Source organism: Topomyia yanbarensis, chromosome 3 (assembly GCF_030247195.1).
Source record: "Topomyia yanbarensis strain Yona2022 chromosome 3, ASM3024719v1, whole genome shotgun sequence".
In the NCBI taxonomy this organism is placed as follows: Eukaryota; Metazoa; Arthropoda; class Insecta; order Diptera; family Culicidae; genus Topomyia; species Topomyia yanbarensis.
This window is the reverse complement of record NC_080672.1, coordinates 293,659,498-293,683,511: the sequence shown is the minus strand read 5'-3', so window position 1 is coordinate 293,683,511 and position 24,014 is coordinate 293,659,498. Positions and strand designations below refer to the sequence as shown.

The window sequence follows — 24,014 nt, the reverse complement described above, 5'->3', positions numbered from 1 at the left end:
TTGTGCTTTCCATCGATTCCCGTAAATTTGTTGCTAAGAAAGTTTTCATCTGTGCAACGAAAACACAGATTGTTATCATGGACGCATGCAACACATTTATCTCAAACACTGAGATATCTGACGTTTAAAATACGCACACTGAGATCTCGCATTTTTATATTAGCGCCCTCCCCTTAAGCCAAGAAGCGGTTTGTTTTCCTCCCAATTCGCCATGTAAACGTTTTAAATTGGCAAACGATTCTTGTCGAAGAAGACGTAATCAAACACCGAGTTTGAAGGGACACACAATTTTGCCCCATCCAGCGCGATTTTCATTCAAAAAGCATTGCTCGATTAAGCAAAGAGACCTTGAAACAGCCAACACCATGCTTCAGTAGATTCATGCACTATTTCGAATCGGTAACCCCACCGTCAATCTCAACTTTGTAAGCGGACATTTAGACGCGGTAGTCCTTCATGCAAGCCTTGTCGCCACTAACGGCATTTGCTTACTTTAGACAGAATATCACAATTATGAACTGATCTGGAGGAATTTTCGGGATATCTGTCACTGTTGAATATGTTTGCGTTAGCTCTTTCAAAATCTTTACAATACTTAGCGGATTATCTTTGGTCCGAAAGAAGCTCAAATATGGTCCAACAGAGTTCAATCAATGTTTTTAAACGGGAAGTCAGAATATGGGTCTTTTCAGGAGAGTTAGGCACAAAGTGACAGAATGTGAAATTCTTTAAACCTTTACATTTGAAACTTTTTCCGGGTGATTCATGTTCACCGACATGACAATATTACTATAGTATTGGCAAATGCCTTTGTGGCCATCAGCTCAAGAGAGCGGAACCATTTCCATCTTCACACGAAATCATTGTTCGAAAGTCGAACTAAAAAGAATGACGAAGTTAACACCAAAGGGGCATAAGACTGAGACTTCACCAAGGGCGTCAGAAGGTCACGCTACGGCTCTGCTTCTCGGTGTTGATTTTCTTTATTTGTTTCTTCTTCGTGAACTTGATTCTTGAATACTTGGACGTTGTTGGTCGGTCAATAAAACACAAATAAACAATCTTAAACACGCTGGAAAATCCGAAAAGCGCGAAATCGCGGGGGCCGGTTTCGGACGATCCCTAGGAGGTCGGTATTGAACCACCCATACCCGGTCAAGCCATTCGGAATTTGATTTGGAATTTCAACTCAAATGCAACAACTGATTCCGAAACCGATTGAGCCGTAATCGGTTGTTGCATTTGAGTTGGAATACATACTGACTCCATTCAGAATTCCGAACCGGTTCCGAAATGAGTTCAACTGAGTAGGGGTTGGTTTCGGGTTGAAATCACCAGTCGGTTTCGGACCACCGACCTTACTTTACATATTTCTCGTTATCTGAGCACATGCAGATAATACGAGCCGCTCCGATGTTTTCGGTATTTGATTTACCATACTGAGAATTATTTGTTCATCATGGGCCCTATTCTCACCGTTGTGATAATAGAGCCTCATCTTTAATATGACGAATATCACGCCAACTCGAACAAGCGAATAACTTCTGAAAAGGTCGTAATAAAACAAAAGTATTATGTTGTTAAAACAAAATTTGAAATATCTCGATAACTACATTTCAGAAATTTTTTGTTATGAGCATTTTGATTTAAAATAGCGTTTAGAATCATATTCAAAAAGAAAATTGTATTTTTTACTGCAAATAGGAAGAATTATAAAAATATGTCAAAAATTGTTGTTAGGAAACATTTTTTATTGAAAGCTTCTCCATGATCCAAATACACTGAAAAAGTTTCTTTTACGTCTTTAAAACGATAAACATTAGATTTTTGAAATTTTATAATTGGGTAACGCGAATAACTTTTGAAAAGAGCATAATCACACGAGTTACCTGTTTTTGTTGGAACAAAATTCCAAATATCTCGAAAACTATCGCATTTTGGAAGACGTTTGTTAAATTCATTTTGATTTAAAATAAGAGTTAGAATTATATTCTGTAATAAAATTACAGTTTTGTATGTCAATTAGCATGAAATTTAAAAACATGTATAAAGTCATTGCTAGAAAAACTTTTTTACCGATAAGTTCCCTCCCCAAGGTTTAGGGGTTTGACGGTATTGCAAACATCATCAAGCATCAATTGCTTTAAGATGGGTATTGCATTACGCCTCGATAGTGATGCATCGAGGAGACCGAGAGGGCTTATGCGCCTTTTTTATGTTATATGTTTCTTCATACTCTGCACCTGCGCATACCAACGCTAAACCACTGGTCTATGCGCGGCGGCGTGGCCGACTGGCGGATCGACGTAGATTGACTTTTGCTGTGTGCCGTGTTTGCAAATATTGATCTATTGGTGGTATTCGTGGACGGGGCTCACGGAGGGAGTCATTGTGTGTCCATTTATCGGTCGACTTCGTCATCGTGCATATACTAATTAAATTAATTTAATAAAGTAGAATAAGTAGAAACCTATTAGTTGTAGCTTTGTGATAATCGTAGTTTTTCGTACTGGTGTACAACTGTTATATGCTAGTCGTATGTCTATCTATGTATGATTTGTCTGAGTATTTGTAACAGTTGGGTCAGGGAATGGATGCAGAACTGACGTATATGATAGAATAGTGGCTAATACTTCTGGTGATCAATCTGAGCATTTGGTTCTATTCATTCGGGAAAATCGGGTTGGATAAATTAGAGTAAAATAAATTTACCGACGCACGTGAGTCATCCATTCCCGGCCAGCATAGCATGATGAAAGTCTAACAGCATGCAATTGTCGTTAATGATAAATATACATTTGCTGCATTTAGACGAGTTTGATTGAATGTTACATGTGTTTTTCTATTCTATAGTATTGTACAATTTATACGCTTCTAGTCAAGCTCTTTGCATCTTTTTTTTTTCTTTATTCGGCATGTTATGATTCCTTTTATTAGCATATCTCTACTATGCGCTATCTATACTCATATAGATACAAACGCTCGTCGCCTTCGCGATAACACAAACCTGGCCACAAACACGACCATGCAATTGCAATAATCCACACATACTTACGCCCGCGATTTCGCCTACATGAAAACACCCCGGTAGTTAAGTAAACGTGGCATCTTTAAACTTCCAAACGCGGTCTTAAACATTAACCCACCATTCGCGCGATCATGAAACGGTCACGTCCGAAAGTTTTACCGGTCTGTACTAATGCCTTCAGTTGAACCAATCAAGAAGTGACGCTCATATTCACTAAAAAACACGTTCCATGGTGACATGACCTGAAACTCAAGTTTCCACATAGGGAAAAGGACTACCATCTGTACCATACACTAAAAATTAAGCATCAGATTCACGGTCCGCGCGTGATCAAACAAGAATACACGCTACATCATTATAGAATCAAAATAATACACGCGAAGTCACATACACGTGACAAACACGATAATATACAAATGCTTGAGCCCTTCGCGACCATCCCCGGCACCTACACCCGCGATCTCGTAAACATGATAACATCCCGGTGATAAAGTGAATGTCTCAGCTCCTATAAATTTTCAAATGAACCTAAAAACTCCCGCACTCGCACCTTCATGAATCGGTCACTTCTGGATGTTTCTATCCTTGATATAAGCAGAATAGGTCCATGCTTTCAATTGGATCAATTAAAAAAAAATCTCTTATCCACTGGACACCACGTTACATGGCGACATGACCGAGGACTCTGGTGATATGGGGTAGCTTACTCCCTGTCAGAATGTGACTAGTACACCAAAAACAAACTATCAGAATGAAGGTCCGCGTGACCATCCAAGAACGCACGCGTATATAGGAAATGCCACACGGTTACAAAATCCAGTCTTGTACACGCGAAGTCACATGAACGCGAGCACACGTGACAAACACGTTAACGTACGAACGCTTAAGCCCTTCGCGATTAACAACGCACACCTACTTTCGCGATTGCGCAAACTTAATAACACCCCGGTAATAAGGAGAACGTTTTAGCACTCACGAAGTTTCAAACGCTGTCTCAAACACGAACCTGCAAACGTCCGTTTTCGAGCGCTCGTGAATCGGTCACGTTCGGAAAGCATTACTCTCTGTCCTAATAACTTAGGTCCATACATTCATTAGGACCAATAAAACAAATAAAGCACATATCCACTAGACAACACGTTCCATGGCGACATCACCGCGCACTCTAGTGATATGGAAGATCTCACGCTCTTTTAGCATCTTAGCAGTACACCAAAAAACAAAGTATTAGATTCATGGTCCACGCGCGATTATCCAAGAACACACGCGAATATGCGAAAGGCACACTGTTATAAAATAGAATTCATACACGCAAAGTTACATACACGTTAGCACACGCGACATACAAACGCACACGCGATCGAACACGTTAACGTACAAATGCTCGAGCTCTTCGCGATGATACACGCGATCGCGAGTCTCTACGCCCGCACATACCTGAACCGTACAATGAATATCACATTCAGAATCACGGCCCGCTACAATTGGCCTAATGCAGTGTTTTAGTGGGCGACATTGCCTGTCTCGTCTGCAAATTGTAGTATGTGATTCTAACGGGGAGCCCTTCCGAGAACCTAGCTCTACAGCTCCAGTAGGACAACTCTCGAAAAAAAAATTTTACCGATAAGTTCTCCATCATGCAATCACATTCAAAATATTTCTTTTCTCTTTAGGTTTTTGTTTCTAAAATATAAAAAATAGAGAAAATGGGTTTTTTACAATTTAAATTTTTAACACAAATTGTTTTTGTGAAAAATGACACATTTTTTTTAGTGTACATTTTATTCGCACATAAATATTAATTCTCTCAAACTCGTCCTCAGAAAGTTATGCTGTATAAAATACAGTAATCGAACAAAAAAAAATGAAATTAATGCGCGTAGAAATGTTTACGCCCTTTTACAAAATTGCTCTCGAGTCAAAATAATCTTACTGATTGTGGAAAATGTTTATGTTAAATGTTAGAGGAATCCAAGATGATCGATCAGGATTTTAAATATTTTCGGACGGATCTTCGTGGAATTCCTCATATAATCTATATAATTCATAAATAGCCTTAGCTAATTTTAAGTTTAATTGAGAAAGTAATTACATGTACTCACTAGTTATAGATATTGTAAATTTCAGGATTAAATTGCAGGCTCATATAATTTTGATACCAATTACTTTACGTCGATCTTATTAACCTTTAAATAACTCATTCAAATCTCAGTAATCCATCAATCAATGTACCTTTCTATGGGTAGTCACAAAGAGTAACGAAAATAAGGAGCGAGCCGTATGGACTCGTTTCAAAAATTTTCTTTGGTGAATTGTGGCAGTCACTAAGTCGCTTGGTGACCGGGCGCCATGAGACTTCAAACATCTTAAATCGCGCGCTTGTCAGAATATCTTTTATCGTACCCCCGAATTTACTACCAATATCCTCCTCCCGTGATTCTTGTGGAGTGCGCAGCAGTATATACGGCCTCTAGTAAAAACAAGTATCGGACTAACATTCCTACCCTTTCCTTCCGCAATCTACGCTCGGACCTGACCGGCGCCCATATTGATCAATAAACACTTTGAGATTACCAGAAGTTGCACATTGAAAGATGTTTCGCTATTCCCAAGCATAATTATCTACTGATTCCATGTGCAATTTCAGCTAGTTCAGATCGATAGCCGCGTACGGCCTAGCAGCCAGGGCTGGTCGCACAAGCTCAAGCTTAATCAATGGTTCAATTTAGTTTACTTCTCTACTATGCATGCGTACCTCTCAGCCAATATTTACATTCATCGCTAATATCTTTTCATCATTTTCTCGTTTTTTTCTTTTTAATCATACTAACACAATTAACCCATTTTCTCTTTACTTTCGGTTTCATGTATACTAATGGCTTTATGATGACGTTGAGCAACATAACCGGTTATCATCAGCATTTGCTCAATCTAGGACCGTCACTTTGTAATGTTCTTGTGCACCCGCCGTTTTTTGGATATCAACGAGAACCCGAGCAATGGGGTTGACACTTCTATAAGCACATGCATAGCCCCAAGTTGGTTGGATAATAAAACGACCAATCAGAAAATTGAAATCGCTGGACTAAATTATTCAGGACGTATTATAATAAAAGTGGATCATGTGGAATCCTGAAATCAGCACTTAAAATACTACTTCCCCAAATAGGACCGCTGAACACGACACGGAACATGTTCAAAGACATCGAAAGAAACAAAATGTCAATTGAAGTTTTACACGAGATGACGATTGATAAGACAGAAGCGAAAGCATTACCCAAGTCAATAATAGCCAAAAAAATATGATTGAATCCGAATATGGGGTAAGTAACAACTCGGTTGCCAACAGCTCATGACTTTTGCCATCCGACTTCGCTAGCTTCAGTAGCGATAGTTATTTCCGGAGGAACTTGATTAAATTAAAAAAAATCGTAACGACCAATATATTGAATATCCCAAAACAAAATATAAATTTTTTCGAGTACTGATCAGTCCTTTTATTTCGCCTCAGCGCTTCTCTCAGTAGTAGCCATTTAACTACTACCAAAAATCAAAACAGTTTGTTTTGTATCCGAAAGAGGGAGAGATCACTGATCGTTCGTAAAACAATGCCCAAGGTAACTACATAAAAACATGTAGGTATTTGTACGATGTAAAAAATCTGACTGGCAACCGGAAACTGTTACCTTGAAGACGTCGCTTTCGTAACAGCTCCCAATGTCAGGATCGAGCCTCTTGGTAGATAGCGTTGAAAAACCACCAGTGTGCGCACTGGATCGAACCACTGAGGCGCTCTTGGTAGATCAAGTTTCGATTCTGCTTTCGAAGTCGACCTGATTGTGTCGAACGACGCGAGGGTCGATGATGAGGACGATGTTGATATTTCTGGACAGGATGACGAAGATGATTCTTACTCGGTGTAGACGACGCACGAATAGACAGATTCCAGTAGAGGGTTCGTTTATCCAGCGATATCTGCGTCAGGGTGGCCAGACCAACCGATTTATCGGTAGTCCTACCGATTTTGGTCTTCCCTACCGATTCACAGACGACCAATGGAAAACTACCGATATTTTCTTATCCCTGCCGAAAACTACCGATTTTTATTGATTTTGGACACATCCTACTCAACATTCATTTTTGAGTTGGATTTGGTCTGAGATCTGTGTTTTCAGTATTTTACAATTCTATGTCAACACTACGTTTTTGGGACAACCCGGCCTACCGATAAACTTTTAGTGACCTTACCGATATTAAGGAATTCTATCTGGCCACCCTGGTCTGCGTAGGTGTTATAGTTACCGATATTGCCAACTGCTCTTGCCGTACCGATAGATTTGGCGAAGGGGCGGATTGGCTTGGGCGCAAATAATTTGATTGCATGTTACATGTGTTCTTATCTTCTACTTCATTAGTTTGTTTTTGGTGTACTTCTAGCTGTTTGCTTTTCCACTACTCATGAGTACCAAAAATAATATCGATCAATTTATACGCTTCCACTTCCTTTTCTGTATCCGTCATAGTATTTTTTTTTTCTTTTATTGCTCTATATTAAATTAGATTCATACTAACACTCACTAACACAATAACGTACAAACGTGGCGTTCGTAGTAACACAAACCACCCGGCCACAAACGCAAACATGCAACTGCAATTATCCACACATACGCTCGCAACATTAATACACCCAGGTAATTTACAAAGTTGAACCTTGAAAAATCGAAAAAATGGCATATTCTGGAAGTACATACTTTCGAAATTATCTACGCGAAATTTCATCCAGATCGGAACGAATTTTCATAAAATGTGCTTTAAATTTTCGTTTTTAAATTCTTGTGTACTTGAACGGTTCATTTTTCATCCAAAACTTCTCGATTCTTTGTAATGAATTTTTGTTTAATATTTTGAACACCTAAAACACCGATTTCATTGTCAACACAGTTTTTTTGTCGCATTTTTTTGGAAGCCGAACCATTCAAGTACACCACAATACATTTTTCTTCAATCATTTTCTTATTTTTTGATTTCAGTTGAGCGGTTCATCTGAGAATGTTTACCGCAAGCCTATACAAAAATATCGCTCCAACGATTTTCAATATTTTTTTTATTACAACTTACTTTTATTTTATTAGATAGTGCTACCAACAAATTGCCTTCCGCTTTTTTTAAACATAGGGTGATGTGCCTATTATGGCAGTAGAGCCTATTGTGACCCTATTTCGTACCCCTTGGTTTCGAACCAAGCATATGAGATAATGACACTATCGATTTGGCTAAAGCAGGTGAGAAAAAATTAGCTCAAGTTATAGTCTTTATTTGTTGTGCACATATGTATTTAGAACTATCCTCTAAATCCAACTTTTAATTTAAACAGATTAAACCTTATTGAAATATCTACTAATCCGCCTCACTCACGTAGTGAACCGAAACTGGATGCAACGGCGCTTAGCAAAATAAACACTTACGAGCCAGCATTTACCGCCTCATATCTCGTTACTCCAGCACAAATATACTAAACATTGCACTGATACATACCTTTATTTTAGCTGGAGAATCTTTTAACGATAATTCCACTTTAAAATCACTCGTCAAACACTAGAATAGGCCTAGTGTTATAATAGGATAAAACTAAATACGGGGGTTCCTATTATTGGCATGTTTTGCTGATACACTACCACAATCAAAACCAACTTTTTGTATCCATCATATAGAAAAAAAATCAACAGTGCGGCCAAACCAAAACATGAACTTGTAAATATAATGTAATGCAATTTCAGGTATAAGTAATCAATTACTTCAAGTTATTCAACTAATTGTTGATTGCAGATATTTTATTTTCATCTGCACATACAATTCGGATCGGGAGAAAGCAATGTGTGATGCGAAACTTGTCATTCCAGTTGCTAACCTTCGAATGGTTTTTTTCTACGTGCCCAATTCTGGGCGCTCTTCTACTAACAGCTGATGAGTTTCATTGTTGTGCGTGATGTTTACGTTTGTTTTGATCGGCTGAAAAAAGCAGAATGATTCGTTTTACAAATCACACGTTGGCGTCCATGATCTGGATACCTAGTTAGAATCGACGCAAATGGAATATGAGGCATTGCGTTTCAACTAGATTGTTTTTCGATGAGGTGGAAATTGGCACACCCATGAGGCGATAATTGGATCGTTGAGGTGGGAATAGATGCAAAGAATGGAACATTTATTTTCATTTATGCTGAAAACTGAGGCAATTCTGCTAAATAAGCATTATATAGATGTTTAAGAAACAGTACACTGATACTTTATGCTGAGAAAGGTTATAGATAATATGGCTTCTTTTAAAGTTGTTCAAAAAATAGTGCGACCCTCTCCCTAATGGTGCCAAAATAGGCTCATCACCCTAATTTGCATACAACCCTGATTCCTGATGCATTATAAAGCCACACCGTGGAACTTCGCTGAAGATTTCGATGTTCATGAAAATCAGGATCAATTTATAATCCAAGTTCTAAATTTATTAATTGGTATTTATGTACACTAGCGCCATGTAGTGAAAGAGCTCCGAATCAAACAGCGCCATGGTGGCAGTTTCGAGTCAAAAAGATTGCGCAAGGGCCAAGGCAACGATGAACGATTTCTCTGAGAACACGGACCTTCTAGAAGGTTGATTCCAAACTAAAATGCTCACCCGTGTGTGTCTGTGTTAACCATCCTATCTTCTATTAGCTGGTAGTGATTTCCAGAAAAAAGATGTGTGCATGTATTTAAATATATTCATGCAAATAACTTGGTTCATGGATTTAGGTACGTGTTAGCTCAATTCATTTTCCAGAATGAAGAAATCGACGAGTATTTAGTGTATATATATATGTATATAACATCATCGCTATCTTCATAATTCAAATTGTTAGTCTTGAAAAGTTGTATAATTTGTTCTTTGGCATGATACACTTATCTTGTCTTGTTTTCATGTGTTTGGGTTATTGAACTTGGATATTTTTATCTCATATTCACTAATACTAGCTCTTATTGAAAAAGTATGGCACTTATTGTACCTTTTCTTATTTTTATTCGAAAGCCAGGAAAATTTTGCAGAGAAAAATGTGTTAATACCTTTCAGTTAAGTGAATTTAGTATTCTTTTAGAAGTTAATTAGTTTAAAGTTAGTGTTACTAGCATTTTCGATATTTTCATAAAATAGTAAAGAATAATCTTCACCATTATTATCATGGAATTAATGCATCTCAGCAAGTTCTACAATTCTTCCTTTGACTCCATTCAATTATCTCTTTTAGTTTCGAAGCAAAATCATTTTTATCTTCTCGTTTCATATGCAAAAACAACGATTTCGAACCCACTGCATTTGTGATAAGGCCACAGCATTAAACTATTAAATTGCAGCGAAATGAAAAGCGATAGGAATAAAGTGTCAAATAACAAGTTGTAGAGAATATTAAGGGGACCCAATGAACAATAGTGACGATAAATTTAGTAAATTAATTAAGTTAAGTGTACTACATGACTTTTTACTAGTAAAATAACTTAAAATTTGCGTTTTTTGGTGATTTTTGTAATTATTCTAAATTACAAAAATCACCAAAAAACGCAAATTTTGAGTTATTTTACTAGTAAAAAGTCATGTATTACTTTTAACCAAAAGATACATACATGTACATACATGTGTTTTTTCAATGAAGCCCTGATAATAGCGATATAAAGCATATTTTTTAGATTGGAGTCTTTTAAGAACTTGCAAGCCAATTACAGGAAAAGTTTAGAAGTCAAATTACAAGGAAACGAAAAGAGATAGGAATATTATGTTGAAGAACAAATTATGAATCGTCCTCAAACCCAACTTTTGGATAATAGATATTGCTATAATCATAATTCATTATTTTGAGAAAATTAACAAAAACTTCATCAAAAACACTAACTTTTAACTACTTTACAACTAAAAAGTAATTAAAACTAATTATCTGAAAGATATGAGAAAATTATTCAATAGAAAATTTTCTCACCTTTCCAATGGCACTAACAGATTTAAAATACAAGATATACTTTTTGAGTTGTAGGTGTTTTAAGATAAACAAGTTTTTTACACAAAAAGTTCAATAACTCTGTAACGGTTGAGATTTAATAGTATGTGTAGTACGATTTTTTACTCCAAATATGACAGTAAACCACCCCTAGAGAGATTCTTACTCATGAACCAAACACCCTGTATATATAAATATGTAATGTAATGATCATTAATGATAAAATTCACTTACTCAATAGATCTTCCATACTTAACCTTCTGACGAGTGCGCTGAATTATATGACATTAGTAGTACACAGTTAGAAACTTATTTCTCAGCTTTGTTGAATCGAATATTGTGTAGTAAGTGTCTCATTCCCTCTTTTAAAACTCGCTTACCGCTGCTCATCTCTTTCAGCATTTCGACGCCCTCGGTCGACCTAGAAGGGATTTCTTTCATTGAATTTTCGGACAACCTTAATTGACCCCCCTCGACACCAGTTTGGCCTTACCAAGCCGTGACATGGGTGGCGTTGTGAGAGCGGTCGAATAGGAATTGAGAACAGTTTGAAACATCTGATGTTGTTCCAAATGGGAGTACTACGAAAGGCCGAATCACATAAGGCCGAAGCACAAAAGGCCGAATCACAAAAGGCCGAAATCTCTAAAAGCCGAAAACCACAAAAGGCCGAATCACATAAGGCCGAATCACAAAAGGCCGAATCACAAAAGGCCGAATTACAAAAGGCCGAACTACAAAAGGCCGAAGCACGAGATCAAATCGCTAAGGTCATTGTAGTAACCCATGGCGTTATTAATGAGCTGGTGCATATCATATCATGAATTGATGGCTGAAAACTGCTTTAATTGATTTTTTATTTAATTAAATTAAATTAAATTCAAAAGAACAGCTCATGTTAAAAAGAAGGAAAAATACCCGAAAAGATAGTACAATAATTAACATGGCAGGATTTCTAAAAATCTATTCAACATTGATTGACCATTTTTCGTTAAAATATGCGCTATCCGCATCACATATTTTCTAATAAGGTCTTTTCGGGCATTTTGTAGTAGATTAGAATGATGCTGGGGGTCATTAGTCAAAGGGTTATCCGGCCGAAGGATATATAGACGAATAGTCATTAGAGCGAGGCACACTAGGTCGAATGCACCAAACAGGGTGCGAAATAAAGCCTTTGGAACTGAAAACAAGATTTGAACGAAGCTTTCAACAATTTGATTGGAACCTTTGAAAGAATTTGATTGGAACCATTGAAAATAATATTTACGTCATTTACGTCATCTTTCTCGCTGTAAATATGCAGCGAATATCAAGGTGCTGGGTCATTAGGCTGAAAGCCGGTAGGCCGAATGTCGTTTGGCCGAATGCCGTTAAGCCGACTGGTCAAATAAGAATGACAAATATGTAGAGCAGTTGAAACTGAATATTTTCAATGATGATATAGTAAATAATATCAGTTTGAGCACAACTTTCCATACTACCTGTCATGTAGAATGTTAAACACGGCAAGTTGGTCGTTGTTCCACAGGCTACTGCTTGCATTAAGCCTAATATGATTCCATAATCACCAACTCAAGACAGAACACAATGAAGTTATTCCACGAAGTTGCCAAAAAGCGGGGTCTCCAAAATGTCGATGTACCTTTTCAGAATGGTAAATATGTAGAGCGGTTGGAACTGGAAACTTTCTAAGAGTGATTTTTTACGATTTTTTTCAATAGAATAATAATGTTTGGAATATTTACGACACTTTTCTCGTTGCATATTTGCCGCTTTACTGGAATAAATAAACAGAACGAAGCCTAATGTGGCTACGCCACATCGCTTCATGGCAAGTGCTGTCCGACATCGCTCCGCTCCGTCGGACTTAAACTAATTTAAGCCCCTATGTTTGAGTAATCCGGGCAAACGAGTGGATCACAGGTTTGCTTGCGCGAGGCCGCCGCTTCCGACGGCGGGTCGGCGGCCACCTCGTCCGGCGGATCCTCAGCGGCTTTACGCCGCTTCGGATCCTTGGCCTCGGTTATGCGGCTAGGCCGCATCGCACTGGCTTCGCCGTATGCGCTGGCGCAGTGCAACAACCAAACAATAGTTGTGGCTAGCGGTTACATTTAGCCAAACTGACTTTTTTATATTAATTTTCTTTTATTATCTATGCTTTTTATAAACGCGATTTTATTTTAAAATATTAGTCATGGGCAATACTAAAGTATCATCAACACCAACAGATTAGATCATTCGATTTCTGATGCATGTGGACTTGCGGTTTTATATGATTCGGCCTTTTGAGATTCGGCCTTTTGTGATTCGGCCTTTTCGGGTTTCGGCCTTTTGTGGTAGGTTAGAACATCTTCGGCCTTTTGTGTTTCGGCTTTTTGTTATTCGGCCTTTTGTGATTCGGCCTTTTGTACCGCTCCCGTTCCAAATGTATATGATCGAGGCACTATGTATTGGATCCGCCATCGAGCCTAGTTTGCATACCGTACATAACTAGACTCACTGTTCTCCGTTCACCCACTCCAAACTAAAATGCTCGCCTTGGCTTGAAGAACAAGTTTACTGAAGAAAGTAAATATGTAGCTTGATTGTGAGATACAGCATCATGAATTTCCTAGGTGATGCTAAACTTTTTGGATGGTGTTGATATATTCCATATGGACGTTGCAATACTTAATAAAGCGATTCCAAACTTTTGACGGGGAGTGTATATGAAAATATGAGATCGTTTTCAAATTAAAGGTCTCTATTCATTTACTGATACTAAAATACCGATTAATTAGCCATATGAAGCAGGTATCCAAATACACTTTTATGTCGTTTTTGCTTGATTCTGAACTTGAGTCAGGTTCTAACCCCAAGTCAGTTTATACATTTTGACAGCAGTTGGGATTGGAACCTGACTGAGTTTCGCTTCAAGCAAAGACATGAGCAGCTGAGGACGACCACACCTGTTGTCAGATAGCTAATGACGAAAAAAGGTTTTTTTTCCTTCGTTAACAGTTGCATGGTAGTACTGAGGTATTAACGGTTCATCGAAAATTTCTCTTCTACGTTTTTTTCAATTGTTCACTTCAACAGCCTGAGCATGTTCTGCTCGAGATTTGATCCTGCTCTGGCATTCAGTTTAGCGTTGCTAGACTTAACGCCAAGCTGCTGTGTCGATCAGTTTTATTAAAATCTACTATTTAGTTTGACAATCCAAATTACATTCGTTCTTACATTAATTTTAGTATGCATACTGACTTATGCTGATGCTGCAGGCTAATTATTCTGGTATTGTTGGGTAACTATCATATGGCATTATCGGTCCGCTATCGTCACTATCCCGATTAACTATCGGAGAGAGTCCTGGTGAAAATGGTGGAAGTTTTCGCGATTTCTTCAGACGGGACGGCCACTTAAATTTTGTGTAATCCTCTTCATCTTCATCATCATCCTCTTCCACGACATACGAATTAATCTTATCATAGCTTCCATGTATTAAATTAAAATGCATATCGTTGGTATCGATTAGCCTCGCCTCTTCATACAAATTCTGCATACTGTTACTGTAACGTGCAACAAATTGTTTCCCAATGAACTTCAAGCGTTCTTCCGGGTAAAGTTCTGGATCGTTATAAGGTCCTATTGAAATCGGATCTGACAGATGGTATGGATCATAGTTGGACTCTAAACCATGCACCGTTCTACGTGTTTGGCGTACTATTATCGGTGGTTGAACCTTCGGACTTGACGAATACAGGCGATTTTTCGCTCGACGATTCCTGGCTGAGCGACGGAGCGACTGTTGACTGATGGGTATTACTTGGTACAGAGAGGATTCACTTGCGGAACTCAAATGTAGCATATCTACTTTTTCAAAGAACACATTATCTTGTTCGACGTTCACGTTCTCGAGCCCATTGGTAGTAAAAGAAATGAAAGGCTCTGAGCTCTGCTCGATAGAAGGTGCAGATATGGAGCTTGATTTTAGCGTGTTGAAAACTGGGGAAGGAATTCGGTAGCATCCTTTGGTTGGTTGTAAATGAGAGGAATCCTGAAACGAACCGAAAAACAAACGATAACAATTTTGTTTAGCGTATTTCGTTGAAATAACATTTTACATGTGATTTCAATGTACTTATACTTTTCTTATATATGAATACAGCTTTACAATTGCAGAATTTTTACCATTTTTTCCACAAATGCTTCAACAGTAAAACACACTATATGTCAACCAATGAACATCTCTATATCGCAATTCAACAACTATGATACCAATAGTGATAGGGATTGGTCCACATTTGAATTGAAGTATACTTTATCCTTACCAATAATCTAGGCTTTTATAAATACTTGAATTAGTTTAAAAAATATGGGTGTGTAAACTGCCGTTATACGCATAATTCCACGTACATAGTGAGTCCCATAAAACATGGGACAAATATGCTTATAACGGCAGTAGTGTTTGTGACACAACCGGAGTGTCACATGTTTTTTTCGAGCCTAATGATATTCAAGGAATCTATAAATTTGAAATAATGGGAATTTTCAAATTATTCTTTATGATAATTATGTGTGGTTTACCACAATAGAACGAAATACTGAACGTAATGGTACGTCTCCGTCGTGATTTCATCAAAGTCCTTGCACACAATCACCATCTCTGGGTTTGAAGCTTTAATCTTTGCCTTTTCACCCATTGATTTGGTCCCAATTGATTTGAAAATAGACTCCTGCAAGATCGAGCTGCTTGTCGTGGGATCCTTCTTCAACTCGAAGAGCATCTCACCTTTTTGGGTACGCCTGATTCACGGGCCTTCAGCTCCGTGCCCTCTGTGAGCAGCGCTGGATACGTCGTCGCGTCATTGGCTTTGACGAGCACGACTTCTCTCTTTGGCGCCTTCTAACCAGCCGGATGCTTTCCTTTTCTCTTCTGCTCCACTTTCCAACGGTACTCCAGCTTTCTCCCTTTTTGATGACGTCCTTTCCAACGGCAGCAACAGTGTCCTCGAGCATCTGCCTCTTGGGCCCGCCTGGTGTTCCGTATCCCGGCAAGGTTCTTGTACTCTTTGGAGTAGTGGAAACTGGGATGTTCTCCACTCCAATCTGCTTCTCCTTCCCCTACATCAGGGGGGGGCGGGAGGGGGGTAGGAAGATAGTAGCCTTAGTCGACGCCAATGCTCGCTCAGCTACGTCACCCCTCAGCGTTGCCGTGTTAAACTCCTTAACGGCAGACACTGACGCCTTTTGTATTCTGAGAACCCTCTCCTTAATGTCCTTATGGACATTGTTTTTCGGGTCCACAAACTTGTGGAGCTCCTCCACCAAAAACTTCGCTGCCACTACTTTTGGCTTCTGTGGCCTGTAACTCATCCTGCTCTGCTCTGGCTGTTGTTGCTGCTGCTTTCCCTTTTCTTCTTCTTACTGAATAACTTCAGCTGGTGGTGGTGGTGGTGACCTCACCAAACCACCCCTCGCCACGCCTGCTCCGTATGTGTGAGCTTCTATATTTTTCTCCATTTTATTGGGTCCCAACTCCGGGCTGCTATCTCCTCTCGTTGTACATAATCGTCTTTTGTGATCCCGTAGTTATCTATGAAGCAGGGAGGTCATGTTAGGGTTAACATTATCCTTCATGTTCAGAATCGGAATAAAATCGGGAATGCTCCAACCGAACCTTGTACCACCAACTAAACGAACGTACCCGGAGACCTGCCAGAATTTTGTCGGGACGGAGGCAGTCGTGCTATTAGGGAGTACAACAGCACGCCTGTCAGCCCAAAGTCACCGTCCAATTCGTGATTTGTGTACTGTTCGTTGACGTTCGCCATGGCCAGTATGCCATAATCGGGATGTTGCTGGCGTCGATCGTGATGTGCCGGTTGGCCCTCCGGTTGGGTTAGGATGCTTTTATTGCTAAGATGTTAGATTACTGGATTTTTAGGATCTCAGCAGAAGCGGCATAGATTCGCTTCGTCGGAGCTATGTCTTTTTCAAGAGGTTTAGCAGAGCCCAATCCAGAACCTACCATAGTAAGATTACCCAACTCGCTGTAGGACCGGGAGGAGGGGGGGGGTGCTTGTTAGGCCCGTAGACTCCTGTCCTTCCTGTCCCTGCCGCCTCCTGTAAGTGCGTACTCCACTATTTAGAGGTCCTGTTTGCCTGACAACACTGATATTAGTTTGCGCCATGCTTCCGATTTTCGATAACAGGGGATGGTCGGGTTTACCTATATACGTTCGGATTTGCCCTACCTATCCCTATACTTTGTTGTTTCATTAGAGTTGAAATGACGCGAATTTCTATTTGTTCTGTTTATTTCCATTCGTTATGGCAAAAAGCAGCCACTTAATTTCTATATTTGCTGTTTGTGTATAAGGGCTGAAAACAGCTGAACATTTTTTCCTCCCCGGCACTTGCTATTGCGCCTGAATGCTTGTCTCTTCTAGGTAAATAAGCGAAGCGACTGTGTTAATACGAAGCATAGACATTGAATGTGTGTGTTAACCTTCCAAATCCCACCGGCCGTTAGTGGTTTCAATGAAAAAAAAAAGATATCTGCATATGGTTGGGCTTCCCCGTGCAAACAACTTGATTTCAAGATGTATGAGGTGTCAGCTCTGCCGATTTTCCAATGACCCATTTCAGAATGACAGAATCGTAGCGGTACATTCCAATGTCATTTTCCCGTCGGCAATCCCCACTAAACTATAATACGAGTATCAAATTTATACCAATATTATAATTAAACTTTTTGCCTTTTTTATTTCGGCTATGTTAGTCACATTTTCTTTTTTACATTTTGACGACATTCAATTAGCTAGAGATTACTGGGTAGGGGAAGTTATGAAAATTAGAGCCATAGTACTCAAGTGAGAGCAAGGATGTGAAGTAAACAGGTCGGAAAACTAGAAGTGGCAGGGTCATTAGAACAGGCTTAATATCGTACGGGCTTAATCTTTGTCTGCTGCTAATGAGGGTCGAGCTTAGGCAGCATAACTACGAATCACCCGAGTTCACTATGTGTCCTGGTATAGATAGACGTGTCCATCTTTACCGTGACAACCGACCAACCAAGGTGCCGTATTACATTACTCTCTTTACCCTGAGTGTTCGATAACCTGCCTCTGGAAACACAATTTAAATTTTGTTCTTTATCAAAAATAGGTGATCGTCCTGAAAAGGACGGTTTTTACAGCAATATGCGTTTCATTGGTGAGTTTCAGCGATTCGATTCTTTTCGGTTTTCTTGGGCAGTAGTACTGATTGGATGTTGTAAAACACACCACCTTAAGCAATGGTCACGCCGGAGAGCAGTTTGTTCAACTTTTCGTTGTCACGAATCGCCAGCTGCTGAAGACGTGGAATAATTCGTGTTTTTGTTGTAACGGGCAGCATTTTCCTTCCAATTTTAACACTTTAGCAGCAAGGTATTCCATTACAACTACTAAGTAAACGGCACTCCGACGCGTTCAACACAATTTGTTTGTGTATCGACCAACGAAGGAGCTACGAAGATTACATATTGAGGGCAATACAAAAAAGGACGAGCTTACATTGTGCTGCTGTCAGGTATAAAAACTTAGCATGCTGCTGCTCAGCATCAGTTTGTTTGTATCACCGTACCATATACGTCGATCTTAATGTTTCCGAACATTGTCAAAGGATACAAGAAGAAGCGGCCGTCCGTTTGCAGCTGTCCGAAAAATTCGCCAAGCACGCCGTCTCAGATGACACAAACACGCCAGCTCCAAGTAAATTCCAAAAACTGCCCAAGCAAAAGGCCCTTTTCAAAGCCATCAATTTATCAACAAAGAATCGAAATGAAATTTTGTTATTACAAACATCAGAAGGTGGTGAACAATATCGTCGTTTTCACGTAGAATGGCACAAAATAAAAAGTTATCATTTGTGTGATTTGTTGACAGTTTCGTGTAATGATTCAATTTACAAAAAGATTCATTAAATGCTCTTTTTAGGGTTACCATATGAGGATAAATATGCTCGAATATTTTTTTTTTATCAATAGATTGCAATCAAATTGTAGCATTTGTATAACCAGTCTAAAGTGTATTCTACTACACTCCGGTTATGTCTCTGACATTACCCTTGAGATGGAAGTCTGTACGATGTGCCGATATTGGTGTTGCTTCTCAATTTTGCACGACCCTGGGGGAACTTGGCCTTAATCCCACTGCTCTGTCATAAATGTTACGTGATATTCGTTATGGAATATTGTTTGTTTGGGATCCATGTATAAACAATGTCTCGCAGAAAAAATCTAAAAATTGATTTTATTAACCCCACTTCACTAGTTCGTCTCAAATTTTTAGTTCTTCTCTCGGTAATTCTTGGGTTTGTCAATACGCGACATCATTTATGAACGGTCCTTGGTAATATCAACGACAATTTTTCTGCTGAGATCTCAGTAATCGCGACGTTTGATATCTGAGACTTGGAAAATATTTCACCGAAAATCAGCAAACAAATCTCACTTCACTGAGATTTCAGTTTCGAAATTTACTGAATACACGGGTATTGGGAAATAACCGAGCCGAATTGAGTGTGTTCATACCCCAAAAGCTCTTTTATTAAAAATCTGTTGTCACCTATGCCCGAAAGCGCAAAATTAGTGCAATCTATTATGGAGCACAGTCGTTGAAATTTAACCAGTAGGGGATGCAGCACATGGCAGCAAATGCAATCACAAAATTATAGCACAGACTAACAGACATAACACTATGCGGGAATTCCCTCAAAAAACAGAGATCCGACAATTTTCCCAGAACACTAGCTCTACCTTTTATTCACAGTCCCAAACACATTTACTGCTGGGTTACCCCTCAGGTTTGGGAACAATTTTTCACTAGTGATCTATCCCCCATATGCTTGTTCATATGTCAGTGGCGCCATAATTTCAAATGTGGCCGTAGTCCCAACTACAAATATATTTAAAATGACCGTTGAAGTGGGCGAAGCTTTGTTTTTTAGTGTTATGTCTGTTAGTTTGTGATTATAGTGCGAGAGAGTAATGAGAGCATTTTCTGAGCTTACTCCGACGTTGGTTTATCCAAATAAGGGCACCAGTGCTGACGTGCAACGAGTGCCGATTCTTTGCTGCACGGCTCCAAGGTTTCCCATTCATATCGTACAATAAAATGTTTCGGGCAAATAACTCCTTATGAAACATTTTAAAGAAGCAAACGCGAATGCTTTGAAGATTTTGCCAAGAAAACTATCGTTCATTTTCGTTGCTATTTTTCGACAGTTTTTACAACGTTGGTTTTTACGTAGGGTAAAGTGCCTATTTTCGCCATACTAAACATAAATTTCTCGGCCTACAATCAATGGAATGCGTAAAAATTGACATCAACACCTTTGCTTCGTTGTTAAGAAACAATATAATAACACAAATGAGCTGAAAAAAGTGAAAGTCTAACCAACGACTTCAAATGCGTAGGGTGATAACACAAACATAGCAAAAATGGGCCCATCACCCTATCTAACAAAAGTAAACAAATTGAGATTATTACTCCCACGCACTCTGAAGTACGTACTGACAAACTTTCATTTCATGCTGTTGAAAAATGTTCGTTCGAAATAATAACAAAAAAGCAACTGACACATCAATCTATTTGTCATTGTCATTTCTCAGTCCACACCCTGGCAGACGTTCATCCGCCCATCTAGACTCTGTCAAGATGAGGACCTACAAAGCCTAACTGTTCGTATGTGCTAGTCCGTATAGCACACCAGTTTCTTCCACAAGCAGGCGCCGGCTGTTAACCAGTCCCATAAGTTTCAGATACATTACATAGAGGATAGTTGGAGACAGAAAATGAAGAGATAGTAGAGATTTTGGTTTGCTGAAACGAGACAAGAAAAGCAAAATAATTGTGATTAGTTTTTTTTTGTTTTTGTTATCGGGCAGATGGGACTGCAGCTTAACGTAACGTCAAGTTCTCTATTTTGTCTGGTCCAATGTATCCTGCTCCTAACAACGCGTGCTAAGTCGTCAGTGATGCAATTAAAACTTCGCATTGATTCCGCTTCTATTTGTTCCTGATCTCCTCATGGGTCCCCTAGGTCAGAAGCGGATCAATCGACTGTTAAGTAAATTAGAGATCGCAGTCAGCCGTGATGTCCGCGAATTTCATACATACATACAAACTATTTGGCGCAAGTTCAGAGCGTGTAACGTCGTGTCATCTAGTCTGTCATCCTATGGAAAAATAATCCTACCATCGCCTTGGGATCAACGTCATATTGGCAAATTTTGCATTGCATCCGCTTCTGTCTCTTCCTAATCTCCTTTTGTCTCCTAGGTCCGAAGCAGATCAATCGACTATTAATTGAAACGGTAAACATACTAGCAGTATTAGTCCTTACTCGCGAATACTTTTCCTGCAACTGTGCTGTTTCTTCTCTATCTTATAACATAACTCCATTATCCCAGTTCTAGTCAATATACATATTCATTACATTATGGACCAGGCAAACCCTCAATTTTCTATTATTATTATCCTGAGTAGCTATACCAGTGAAGGTATTTTAGGATTTCGCAAAAAGAATCTCTGTCAATAAAGGCGTAAGAAATATTTATCCACTATTAACCATAAAGTTTGCTCGAACCGAATGTCCGCCTGGTTCGACTCGAATAGACCACACCGACCCGAAAGGGTTGCTTATCATTTCTGAGAGCCGGTGTGCTTGGTAGAGTTTAGTAATCATAAGAACAAGTTCTGAATAATTAACTATCTCTTAGGTGCCAGTCCTGCACTCCTTTCCTGAACTAGCCTCATTCTCACAATCAAAAGAGTCAACAACTAGTAGGATCCACATGTCCCCCACCCAAGTGAATTGATCAACTTGCAAGTAGGAGCACATATCTATCAACCAGCCAAGAAGACTTCCGAATCAATGAGAATGGACCATGCCAGTCGAAGGCCACAGGCCCAGCGCCATCTCGTACAGTGTCATTGTAATTTCTCAAGATGAGAACCTACAACGCCTAACTGTTCGTATGTGCTAGTCCGTATAGATTTCGGTTTGCTGAAACGAAACAAGAAAAGCAAAACAAGAAAAACAAAACAATTGTGATTAGTATCGTGGCTATAATAAATAAATAAACGATTTCTCCTCTGTTGTCGGTTGCCCTGTTCGCAGTCCTCCCTCCTGTTCTTGATCTGTTTGGGCCACTGGCTTTCCGTTTCCTTGGTCGTCCGGTTCTCCCGTACACATCGTAGCAGGAGAAACAAATGAAAAGACAAAACAAAACGAAAATAAATGGACGTCTGCTATCTGTGCCTAAATTGATGTTGCTTCTCAGTTTTGCACGACCCAGGGGGGACTTGGCCTTGATCCCAATGCTCTGTCACCGATGTTACGTGATATTCGTTATGGAATATTCTTTGTTTGTTTGGGGGCCATTCATAAACAATGTTGTACGTTTTTTATCCCTGATCCGCTGATACGTCTAAAATTCATTTTTAGTTTTTTATCTCGTTACGTGACGTTCTTCCCCTATTGTCAATATCCAACATCATTTATGAATGGTCCCCTGGTGATATATTAGACAATGCAATGAAAAATAGGATTGACAGGATTTTTGTGCGCTCTTGGCACCTTGTGTCACATCTTCATGTTTGTTATACATATTAAGAATACCAAAGCATGCGATGTGATGACCGGAAGATTAGAGAAGCAACTCCTCCCCTTCCCCCCCCCCCCCCCCCCAATAACAAAAAAGCAACTGACACATCAATCTATATATATAAAAGTCAATGTTTGTATGTATATGATTTATGGACTCCCAAACGGCTTGACCGATAGTCGTACAAATTTACGCATAGTAGGCATTTGTTATGGAGCGTGTTTGTGTGCTATTGATTGGGGATTATCTGCCCGCCAGATGGCGCTTCGGAACAAATTCTGTTTTCCTGCTATTTCGTTGAAATTCGCAGCAACGCGCGATGGGTATGAGCTAGTAGTGTATATTTTCCACTTTAAAAGTTTTGCTCTTTACGCCTTCGACCTTCCGTCGTTTGCTTCGAATGAGGTCAGGCACTTTTTGGTAATTAAAAACTTAAAGCATATTATTATTTGTATCACCTCGTATGCTGCAAACAGATGCTCCGTTAACGCAGAAAAAAAAATTAGTAAAAATGAACAAATTTTGGTTTTAAATAACAATTTTCCCGTTTGATATAGTGACAAACAAGATTCAGGTTTGATTCAATCAATACTGTTGGTTGAAATTACCAACCATTTGTTGGCTTTTCAGTAGTTTCAACAAATATTTCGTTTGAAACAACAAAAAACAATGATAAGTTTAACCGAAAAGTTTGAAGAAACAAATCTTTTGTATCAACCAAAGGAGAGAACAACTCAAATTTAGTTGAAATTAAACAAAGATTCTGTTGGTTTTTAACAAAGGGATCAGTTAGATCTAACATTTTATTTTGATTCAACAATGTTTCTATTTAAAATGTAAACAGAAGTATTTATTGAACTAAACCAAATAAATGCTTTCGAAAAACGCCCATTTCAGTTTGAAACAGTCATTCGCCACGTTTTAAATTCAACTAAACGTCTTGTTGATTCAAAAAGGCCTGATTCTTCTGCGTATCTGAGGAAAGCTTGGAAAAGTGGCCATCTCGAAAAACGAAAAAAAGCAATTTTTGCTCACACCGTTGCAAAAATCTTCATGAATATCAATCAGTAACCTACTCTACCAATGCCTCGAATAGATTGATTCAGTTTCATGAAGATTTTTCCAACGGTGTAAGATAAAACTGTGTTTTTCAAGATGACCGCTAAATTGAGGTGTCAGTTGAACCTTAAAAGTGGCCGCAAACGAGGCAACATTTCGTACACCACTTTAAATTATCATCATGGATGTTGTTCTATAGCTATTCACATAATGTATTTTCGTAGGTGAATAGCTACACCGATAAACAGTACATGTAATGTCTGTCAAT

The 24,014-nt window shown here is 39.0% G+C and overlaps 2 protein-coding genes across 2 annotated transcripts in view; one reads left to right on the top strand and one right to left on the bottom strand.

The window, feature by feature from the left end:
- The window catches only part of LOC131691562 (WD repeat-containing protein 89), a 35,399-nt gene that overhangs the window by 3,279 nt on the left and 8,106 nt on the right, over positions 1 to 24,014 (top strand). The gene's annotated exons all lie outside the window — the stretch shown is intronic.
- Positions 14,211 to 24,014, bottom strand: part of LOC131691566 (mitochondrial thiamine pyrophosphate carrier-like) — an 84,510-nt gene continuing 74,706 nt past the window's right edge. The window contains exon 3 of the mRNA XM_058978084.1: positions 14,211 to 15,088. The gene's annotated coding sequence lies outside the window, so the exon portion shown is untranslated. The remainder of the gene's footprint in view (positions 15,089 to 24,014) is intronic.